The 9,340-nt window shown below is 41.8% G+C and overlaps 1 protein-coding gene and 2 long non-coding RNA genes across 17 annotated transcripts in view; 1 reads left to right on the plus strand and 2 right to left on the minus strand.

The window, feature by feature from the left end:
* SETD2 (SET domain containing 2, histone lysine methyltransferase) overlaps positions 1–9,340 on the minus strand; it is a 154,847-nt gene that overhangs the window by 117,085 nt on the left and 28,422 nt on the right. The gene's annotated exons all lie outside the window — the stretch shown is intronic.
* On the plus strand, positions 5,482–9,174 carry LOC144339143 (uncharacterized). Its single transcript, XR_013413864.1, has 2 exons — positions 5,482–6,319; positions 9,045–9,174. It is a non-coding gene; the product is annotated as an uncharacterized LOC144339143 (long non-coding RNA).
* LOC144339156 (uncharacterized) lies at positions 5,654–7,104 on the minus strand. The gene is made up of 2 exons (XR_013413879.1): positions 6,893–7,104; positions 5,654–6,239 (listed from the first exon to the last, which is right to left on the minus strand). It is a non-coding gene; the product is annotated as an uncharacterized LOC144339156 (long non-coding RNA).

A 9,340-nucleotide genomic window follows, 5' to 3' on the forward strand; every position in this document is an offset into this window, starting at 1 on the left:
TCTACTAAAAATGCAAAAAATTAGCCGGGCACGGTGGTGGGCGCCTGTAGTCCCAGCTACTCAGGAGGCTGAGGCAGGAGAATGGCATGAACCCGGGAGGCAAAGCTTGCAGTGAGCGGAGATTGCGCCACTGCACTCCAGCCTGGGGCACACAGCGAGACTCCGTCTCAAAAAAAAAAAAAAAAAAAAAAAAAGAAAGAAAGAAAAGAAAAGAAAAATAGAGAAGGAGCTATAGAGAAGTGAAGATATATTAGTTTCAAAATAAAGCAAGCATACTCTTGGTCTCTACTTTTCTGACATAATTAGTTCCCCCAGAACTAGTTTCTTTCCCCCGAAAGCTAGGAGAAGAGACAGGGTAAAAGACAAAGAAAATTCAAGTGTAGGTAACAGAAACGGAAGTAGACTGTAATCCTCAATGTTGCTGCCCAAAGTTGGACATTACTAATTTATAATTGAGCTTATTAGCATACTTATTCTATTTTTGTTGAAGGGATTAAGCCATCAGAGGCAACAACTAGTGAATTAATCCAGCAAGATGGGCGGGACAAGAGGGGTAGAAGGCAAGAAGTTGAGAGAACTGATTTCTCAAAAATATTAAAATGACTAACCTAAAGATCCCTAAATAATAGACAGGGAGTAAAAGCTGATAAACTCAACAGGGTAGGGACAAGATACTGAGGGCTTCAAAGAGTGGATTTGGTAGAAACTAGGAAGAGAGGCAGAAGGGTCAATAAGGTGGAAGAACTGGAAATTATGGTCAGAGTATTATTTTAGAGTTGAAGTACACCATTTCCAGGAGAGTCTTCCTAGGTAGGAGACCTAGCCATGGCCAGGAAGAGTAGACTGCTGCAGCAATAAGAGGGCAGGACCTTTTTGAAGAAATTAATACAACTGTGAGACCACAATTAACAGCAAGAACTGGCTACAAATGTTTTTAACATAAGAACACTTGTTTTTGTGCTCGCTTCGGCAGCACATATACTCAAATCTGCACGTTATACACATGTACCCTACAACTTAAAGTATAATAATAATAAATAAATTAAAATAAAATAAAATAAAAAAAGAAAAGAAAAAGAAAAAAGAAAAAGAAATTAAGATGAGGTTATTAGGGTAGACACTAATTTAACATAACTTATGTTCTCATAAAAAGGAAAAATTTTGACACAGAGATAAGGACAGAGGAAAGACGATGTGAAGACGGGTGGAACTCAGCCATCTACAAGCCAAAGGGAGAGACGTGGAACAGATTTACCCTCACAGCCTTCAGATGGAACCAACCCCGCTGACACTTTGCTCTTGGACTTCTAGCCTCCAGAACTGAGAGATAATGTATTTCTGTTGCTTAAGTCATCCAATCTGTGATACTGTGTTTATGGTAGCCCTAGCAAACTAATACAGTCCCACAAAGATTTGGTTGTTGCTTTGCAAGAGAATATATACTTCCTGGTTATTCCTAGAAATAAGGACATTGACTTTATAAAGCTACAAGTATACCCCAGTAAAAAAAAAAAAAAAAAAAAAAAAAAAGAACACTTGTTTTGGTAAATAATATCAAGAGCAAAGAAGAGAGTTTTTGAAGAAAGGTTGATGAAACAAAGGTATGGAAACAAGAAGTTAAGAGTATTAAACCTCCTGTACTCCCTACCATAAAAAATAAGGAAGCATATGAAAACGAGTATTTAACTCCACAGGATGAGATCATGCTAGAATAGCCTATTTCTTCTTCTGAAAAACTACTACAGAGGAAAAAAAAAAAAGGATGTTAGCCAGTTATCTGTCACAAACATAGTAAAGTGGGCAAATCTGCAGCTTGCTGATGGAATTATATTTAAAGAATTCATATCAACATGAAGATAAATCTCTATTAGGTCACATGGTATATATGGAAAAAGACTTAGTTAAGAGTTTTAGTCATGGCAAGCTCAAGGAACCAAAGAATGACATGACTTAAAAAAAAAAAAAACAACCAACCAATCTCTAGGCTAGGACATTAGAAGTAAGACTTACAAAGGGAAGCCCGATAAATAAGAGCAGTTTGGCCCTATCAAGCGTATTAATAAATACAAACAAGTTGGATAGTAAAGAAATCTATTCTGGATATCATGTCACACAAGAAATGGTTAAAGCTAAATAGAAGTATTTTTATCTACCTTAGAAGAAAAAAGATTTACAGGACCATAGTGGTTTATTTCAAACTATCAGAAAGCTTAGAAGATAAAATAATCTTATTTTGTGCAATTCTGAAAGTCAGAACTGGGATCAACAAATAGAAGTTACAGAATGACAGCTTTTAACTCATTTTTAGTACATTTTATTTATTTATTTATTTATTTATTTATTTATTTATTTTTTGAGACATGGTCTCATTCTATCTTCCAGGCTGGAGTCCAGCGGCGCAATCTTGGCTCACTGATGCATCCACCTTCCAAACTCAAGTGATCTTTCTGCCTCAGCCTCCTGAGTAGCTGGGACTACAGGTGTGAGCCAGCACAATGGGCTAATTTTTTTTCCGAGACAAAGTCTACTACAAAACTACAAAAACTAGCCAGGTGTGGTGGTATATGCCTATAGTCTCAGCTACTTGGGAGGCTGAAGCAGGAGGATCCCCTGAGCCCAGGATGTGGAAGTTACACAGTGAGCAGAGATTGTGCCACGGCACTCCAGCCTAGAAGATAGAGGGAGACTCTGTCTCAAACAAAAACAAAACTACATGTGTCAATGTACAGGATACTTAAGTTTCCTTGTCATCAAAAATATTTAAGAATCTGGATAAGAACTTAACTAAGACAAGACAGAGAGTATTCCTGTCCTCAAGGTGGACAGCCAAAAGTGAGATCCTAGGTCTTACTCCAGACCTTCCACTGAATTTCCTAACTACAAATCAGAAATAGCTTTTTACTTTATCTTGATTTTAATAAGCAAAGACTTCAAAAACTCACTCCTACCTAAAGATTTCTTACGAAAACTAAAATACAGTGTTTCTTACACTTGAGTGAAGTATAGGCCTCATTTAAAGAAAAACACTGTCAGATATAAGAATAGATCACAGTTCAAGAATTCTGACAGAAAACAAAAATTAGCCTATTAAAATTTATTTCATTTGAAAACTGTCATTGCAGAGAATTTTAAACTTAAAACTGGTCAAAATAATTTTTAAGGTCTGTAGGTTAGAAAATAATATTGTATCAATGTTAATTTCCTGAATTTGATCACTGTAATGTTTTTAGGAAATATACATTTGAGATATAGGAGTAAAGAGGCATCGTGTCTGCAAATTTCCAGCATTCCAGGAAAAAAGTAATGATGTGTATATATATGTATACAAAGAGAGAATGACAAAACAAATGCGGTAAATGTTCTTATCTAGGGAATCTGGGTGAAGGGTATACAGGAAATCTCTGTGTTTTAAAAAATATATTTTAATATATATTTTTTGTAGACACAGGGGTCTATGTGGTCCAGGTTGGTCTCAAACTCCTGAGCTCAAGTGATCCTCCTGCCTTAGCCTCCAAAAGTGCTGGGATTACAGGCATGAGCAACTGAACCCAGTGGAAATCTCTATTTTTTAAACCATTCTGTAATTATTTTTTAAACTTAAAGATAATCAAATATGAAAAGCTGTTAAAAATTCTCACAGAGGCTGGGCGCGGTGGCTCAAGCCTGTAATCCCAGCACCTTGGGAGGCCGAGATGGGGGGATCACGAGGTCAGGAGATCAAGACCATCCTGGCTGACATGGTGAAACCCCGTCTCTACTAAAAATACAAAAAAACTAGCCAGGTGCGGCAGAGTCGCCTGTAGTCCCAGCTACTCAGGAGGCTGAGGCAGGAGAATGGCATGAGCCCGGGAGGCGGAGGTTGCAGTGAGCCTAGATCCGGCCACTGCACTCCAGCCTGGGCGACAAAGCAAGGCTCCATCTCAAAAAAAAAAAAAAAAAAAAAAAAATTCTCACAGAATCCCCAACCCTTAAGAATATGGGGGCCAGGCGTTGTGGTTCACGCCTATAATCCTAGCGCTTTGGGAGGTCGAGGCAGGCAGATCACATGAGTCCAGGAGTTGGAGACCAGCCTGGCCACCATGGTGAAACCCCATCTCTACTAAAAATACAAAAATTAGCCAGGCGTGGTGGCACATGCCTATAATCCCAGCTACTCAGGAGGCTGAGGCATGAGAATCGCTTGAACCCGGGAGGCAGAGGTTGCAGTGAGCCAACATTACACCACTGCACTCCAGTCTGGGCAACAGAGAGAGACCCTGTCTCAAAAAAAAGAATATGTGGACCCTTGGAAATCCTAGAGCCTCAGATGGAAAAACATTTCTTCAAATCTTCCTAAATTTATATTCTGGTAAGCACTGACAAAAATAAGCTACATAAAAACTAGACTCTGGAGTATGAGATTACAGGGGTAACGATATTGTGAAGAAAAAACTTAAAAGACAGGAAAACTGGTAACAAAAGAAAGGAAGCCACCAATTACACACCAAAGAGTATTTCCTAACATTGCTTTTAACATATCCTAGCCCAGAGGCAGGAGAGTAGTACCCTTAACTCCCTAGAAGGAAGGTGCTTGTTGTCCCCCACCCAAAGCAAGATAGAAATATTGGCAGGGAACTCTTCTCAATTACTAAGTGATTATCTTCACCATTAGGAAACAAGAGGAATTTCACTGCTCCTGCTGCCCCATCCTACACTGTACCTCAAGTCTTGTTTTAATTTTAGGTTTCTAAATCCTTGATCTGCTTCCCAGCAAGTACAGGTGGAAGCATCTGTTGTGGGGGAAAAAAAAGTTTGGAATGAATGAGTTAAAGTCATGCATGCTTTGACATTTACACATTTAAGCACCTATGGTGTTATATATTCAAGAGTTAAACTTCCTCCAATCTTCAGTGATCTAGAAATATGCATCAGGCAGAAATCTACAAAATTAAAACTTTTTTTTTTTAATTATACTTTAGGGAGTCTTCCTCTGTCGCCCAGGCTGGAGTGCAGTGATACGATCTCGGCTGACTGCAAGCTCTGCCTCGTGGGTTCACGCCGTTCTCCTGCCTCAGCTTCCAGAGTAGCTGGGACTACAGGCGCCAGCCACAACGCCCGGCTAATTTTCTGTATTTTTAGTAGAGACGGGGTTTCACCATGTTTGCCAGGATGGTCTTGATCTCCTGACCTTGTGATCCACCTGCCTCGGCCTCCCAAAGTGCTGGGATTACAGGCGTGAGACACCGCGCCCGGCCAGAAAATTAACTTTTATCACAAAAGGTCACATCTACCTAGCTTTCTGCTCAGACTATGGTCACACACATTTGCAAACCTCTTCTAAACACACTGAGCCACATCCTGAGCCACACTATGCCAGAGTTTTGGTAGGGAATGGACGTCCTAGCTAACTACCAACAGTGAGCAGGGCTTATGGCAAATGTGAAAACTGCATCAAAACATATCTCAGTAGCACACAACCATGCTGATGGACTGCTCAATGACTTTTTTTTTTTTTTTTTTTTTTTGAGACAGAGTCTCACTCTGGTACCCGGACTGGAGTTCAGTGGTGCGATCTTGGCTCACTACAATCTCCGCCTGCGGAGTTCAAGCGATTCTCCTCGCTTAGCCACTGGAGTAACTGGGATTACAGGCATGTGCCACCATGCATAGCTGATTTTTGTATTTTTAGTAGAGACAGGGTTTCACCATGTTGATAAGGCTGGTCTCAAATTCCTGACCTCTAGTGATCAACCCACCTTGATCTCCCAAAGTGCTAGGATTATAGGTGTGAGCCACCGCACCCTGCCTGAATGACATTTTAGAAAGGCAACACTTAACTATAAATATCACTTCTCATATCAATCAGAGGCTATTTGTTCAATAATCATTTAAGGATCCACCTTGTAAAAGCAGTGCTAGGTCTGTAAAGGCAAAATGTTAGTTCACGGTCTCTACCCCACCAGGAATTTTATACTTACTTGAAGTAACATACCACAGAGGTACATCAAATAACTATAATACAAGGTAACAAATAATAATTGCCATGAGTAGAAAAGCTAGTAAGGTGCTTTCTTTTAAGCTTCACTTTTGGGCTCACCTGGTCGCAATTTTTCTGATTCTCTATGAAAACACACCTTTAGTATTTACTACTTTGCTTGTTAGGGTGGCTTTCTAAATTTGAGACAGGACCTGCCTGTCACCCAGGCTGGAGGCAATGGCACAATCTTGCCTCACTGCAACCTCTGCCTCCCGGGCTCAAGCTATCCTCCCACCTCAGCCTCCTGAGTAGCTGGGACTAGAGGCACATGCCACTTACGTCCAGCTAATTTTTATATTTTTTGTAGACACAGGGTTTCACCATGTTGCCCAGGCTGGTCTCAGAACTCCTAAGCTCAAACAATCTGTCCGCCTTGGCCTCCCAAGTGTTGAGATTACAGGCATGAGCCACCACGCCTGGCCTAGGGTGGCAATTTAATACAGAAAAAAAATCAAACTTTGATACCTAGGTCAGAATCCTGTCCCTGCCATTTACTAACTCTATGGCTTGTGCCACTCTGTTCCCTTACTCTCCCAGATGCCTATTTCACACATTCCCCTACCCCAAATCTCTATCACCATAATCTCCATGACCACTCTCAATTGATGATCCCACCACTTTGCTCAGTGTCCTATCCTCTTGCCTCAAGGACTTCCATTTTCTATTTATTTCCTCTCCTCTATCATCAGTCTCTCTCTCTCCTCTATTCATTCTCATTAGCCAAACAGCTTTAAATAAGTTACTAGACCGGCATCTTAAAGCTAGTGATCAATTTCTTTTTTTTTTTTTTTTTGAGACGGAGTCTCGCTCTGCCGCCCAGGCTGGAGTGCAGTGGCCGGATCTCAGCTCACTGCAAGCTCCGCCTCCCGGGTTCACGCCATTCTCCTGCCTCAGCCTCCCCAGTAGCTGGGACTACAGGCGCCCGCCACCTCGCCCGGCTAGTTTTTTGTATTTTTTTAGTAGAGACGGGGTTTCACCATGTTAGCCAGGATGGTCTCGATCTCCCGACCTCGTGATCCGCCCGTCTCGGCCTCCCAAAGTGCTGGGATTACAGGCTTGAGCCACCGCGCCCGGCCTCAATTTCTTTCCTAGGCTTTCACAGACCACATTCTTCAGTTTTTCCTCCTCCCCTCACTGCTACTCCTCCTTAATTTCATTTGTTGGCTCTTCCCACCCATCCAGCTAATAGGGACTTCCTTTTTGGGTACTACTTGGATACCTCCTATTTATCTCAAATATAGCATTGTCAAAATTGAACTGATGACGATTATCCCATATACCTAATTCAGTCCTTCCCCAAGTCATTCCTATGACAGTAACACTACCATCTACCCAACTGCTCAGATCAAAACCTCATTTGTCCTTAATTTTTCCCTCTCCGCTCACAGCCCACTCCACATATCTGCTTACCCTCTTTCTGACCTTACCTCTTTCCATAGTCCCTCCTCCTCATTCTCTAGGTTTCAGTCACATTAGCCTTCTCTCTGTCCCTCAAACATTCCTAGATAATTTCTGGCTCACAGCCTTTTCACCTGCTGTTCCTTCTTGGAATACCATTCCCTCCAGATCTTCACCAGACTGCTGCTTCTCGATAATAAAATGACACCTCACACAGCCATAAAAATGAATAAAATCACGTCCTTTGCAGCAACATGCATGGAGCTGGAGGCCAGTGTCCTTAGTGAACTAACTCAGAAACAGAAGACCAAATACTACATGTTCTCACTTGTAAGTGGGAGCTAAACCATGGGTACACATGGACATAAAGATGGAAATAATTAACACTTGGGGCTCCAAAAGATGGGGCAGTGGGTTGAAAAATTACCTAATGGCCGGGTGCCATGGCTCATGCTTATAATGCCAGCACTTTGGGAGGCCAAGATAGGTGGATCACCTGAGGTCAGGAGTTCGAGACCAGCCTGGCCAACATGCCAAAACCCCGTCTCTACCAAAAATACAAAAATTAGCTAGGCACGATGGCGGATGCCTGTAATCCCACCTATTGGGAGGCTGAGGCAGAAGAATCATTTGAACCCAGGAGGCAGAGGTTGCAGTGAGCCAAAATGACACCACTGCACTCCAGCCTGGGCAACAGAGTGAGAATCCATCTAAAAAAAAAAAAAAGATTACCTAATGAGTACAATGTTCACTACTATTTGGGTAATGGGCACACTAGAAGCCCAATCCCTACCAACATGCAACATACCCATGTAACAAACATGCACATGTACCCCATGAATCTAAAATAACTTTTTTAAAAAGATGACACCTCAAATATTATTTCCTTTGAGATTCTCCCATCATTCTATATTGTAGTACCTTATTTTATTCCTAGCCTTTATTATTATTTTTTGAGATGGAGTCTCGCTCCGTCACCAGGCTGGAGTGCAGTGGTGTGATCTCGGTTCACTGCAAACTCTGCTTCCCGGGTTCAAGCAATTCTCCTGCCTCAGCCTCACAGGTAGCTGGGACTGCAGGCACCCGCCACCACACCCAGCTAATTTTTGCATTTTTTAGTAGAGACAGGGTTTCACCATGTTGGCCAGGATGGTCTCGATCTCTTGACCTTGTGATCCACCCGCCTGAGCCACCCACAGTGCTGGAATTACAGGTGTGAGCCACTGTGCCCAGTCTTCATAGTGGAAGACTAAGATCCCTAATATGAGGGTTGACTGTTTATTTTTTATTTATAAATATTTTATGCAATGTCCATTTCCTCCCATTAGAATACAGCTTCTTTAGGACAGAGATTTGGTTTTATCTTGTTTACAGCTGCATTTAACTGCCAAAAACACTACTTAGAAGATAGGAAGCACTCAATAAACATTTGACATTATTATCACTTTTTTTTTTTTTCTGAGACAAGAGTCTTGCTGTCGCCCAGGCTGGAGTGCAATAGTGCGATCTTGGCTCACTGCAACCTCTGCCTTCCAGGTTCAAGCAATTCTCCTGCCTCAGCCTCCCAAGTAGTTGAGATTACAGGCACCCGCCACCACACCCGGCTAATTTTTTTTATTTTATTTTTTAGTAGAGATGGGGTTTTGCCATGTTGGCCAGGCTGGTCTCAAACTCCTGACCTCAGGTGATCCACCTGCCTCGGTCTCCCAAAGTACTGGGATTACAGTATCATCACTTTCTTTTTTTGAAACTAAGTCTCACTCTGTCGCCCAGGCTGGAGTACAATGGCACGATCTCAGCTCACTGCAACCTCCACCTCCTGGGTTCAAGCGAATCTCCTGCCTCAGCCTCCCATGTAGCTGGGATTACAGGTGTTAGCCACCATGCCTGGCTAATTATTATTATTATTATTATTATTATTATTTT

This window comes from Macaca mulatta, chromosome 2, assembly GCF_049350105.2.
Source record: "Macaca mulatta isolate MMU2019108-1 chromosome 2, T2T-MMU8v2.0, whole genome shotgun sequence".
Taxonomy (NCBI): domain Eukaryota; kingdom Metazoa; phylum Chordata; class Mammalia; order Primates; family Cercopithecidae; genus Macaca; species Macaca mulatta.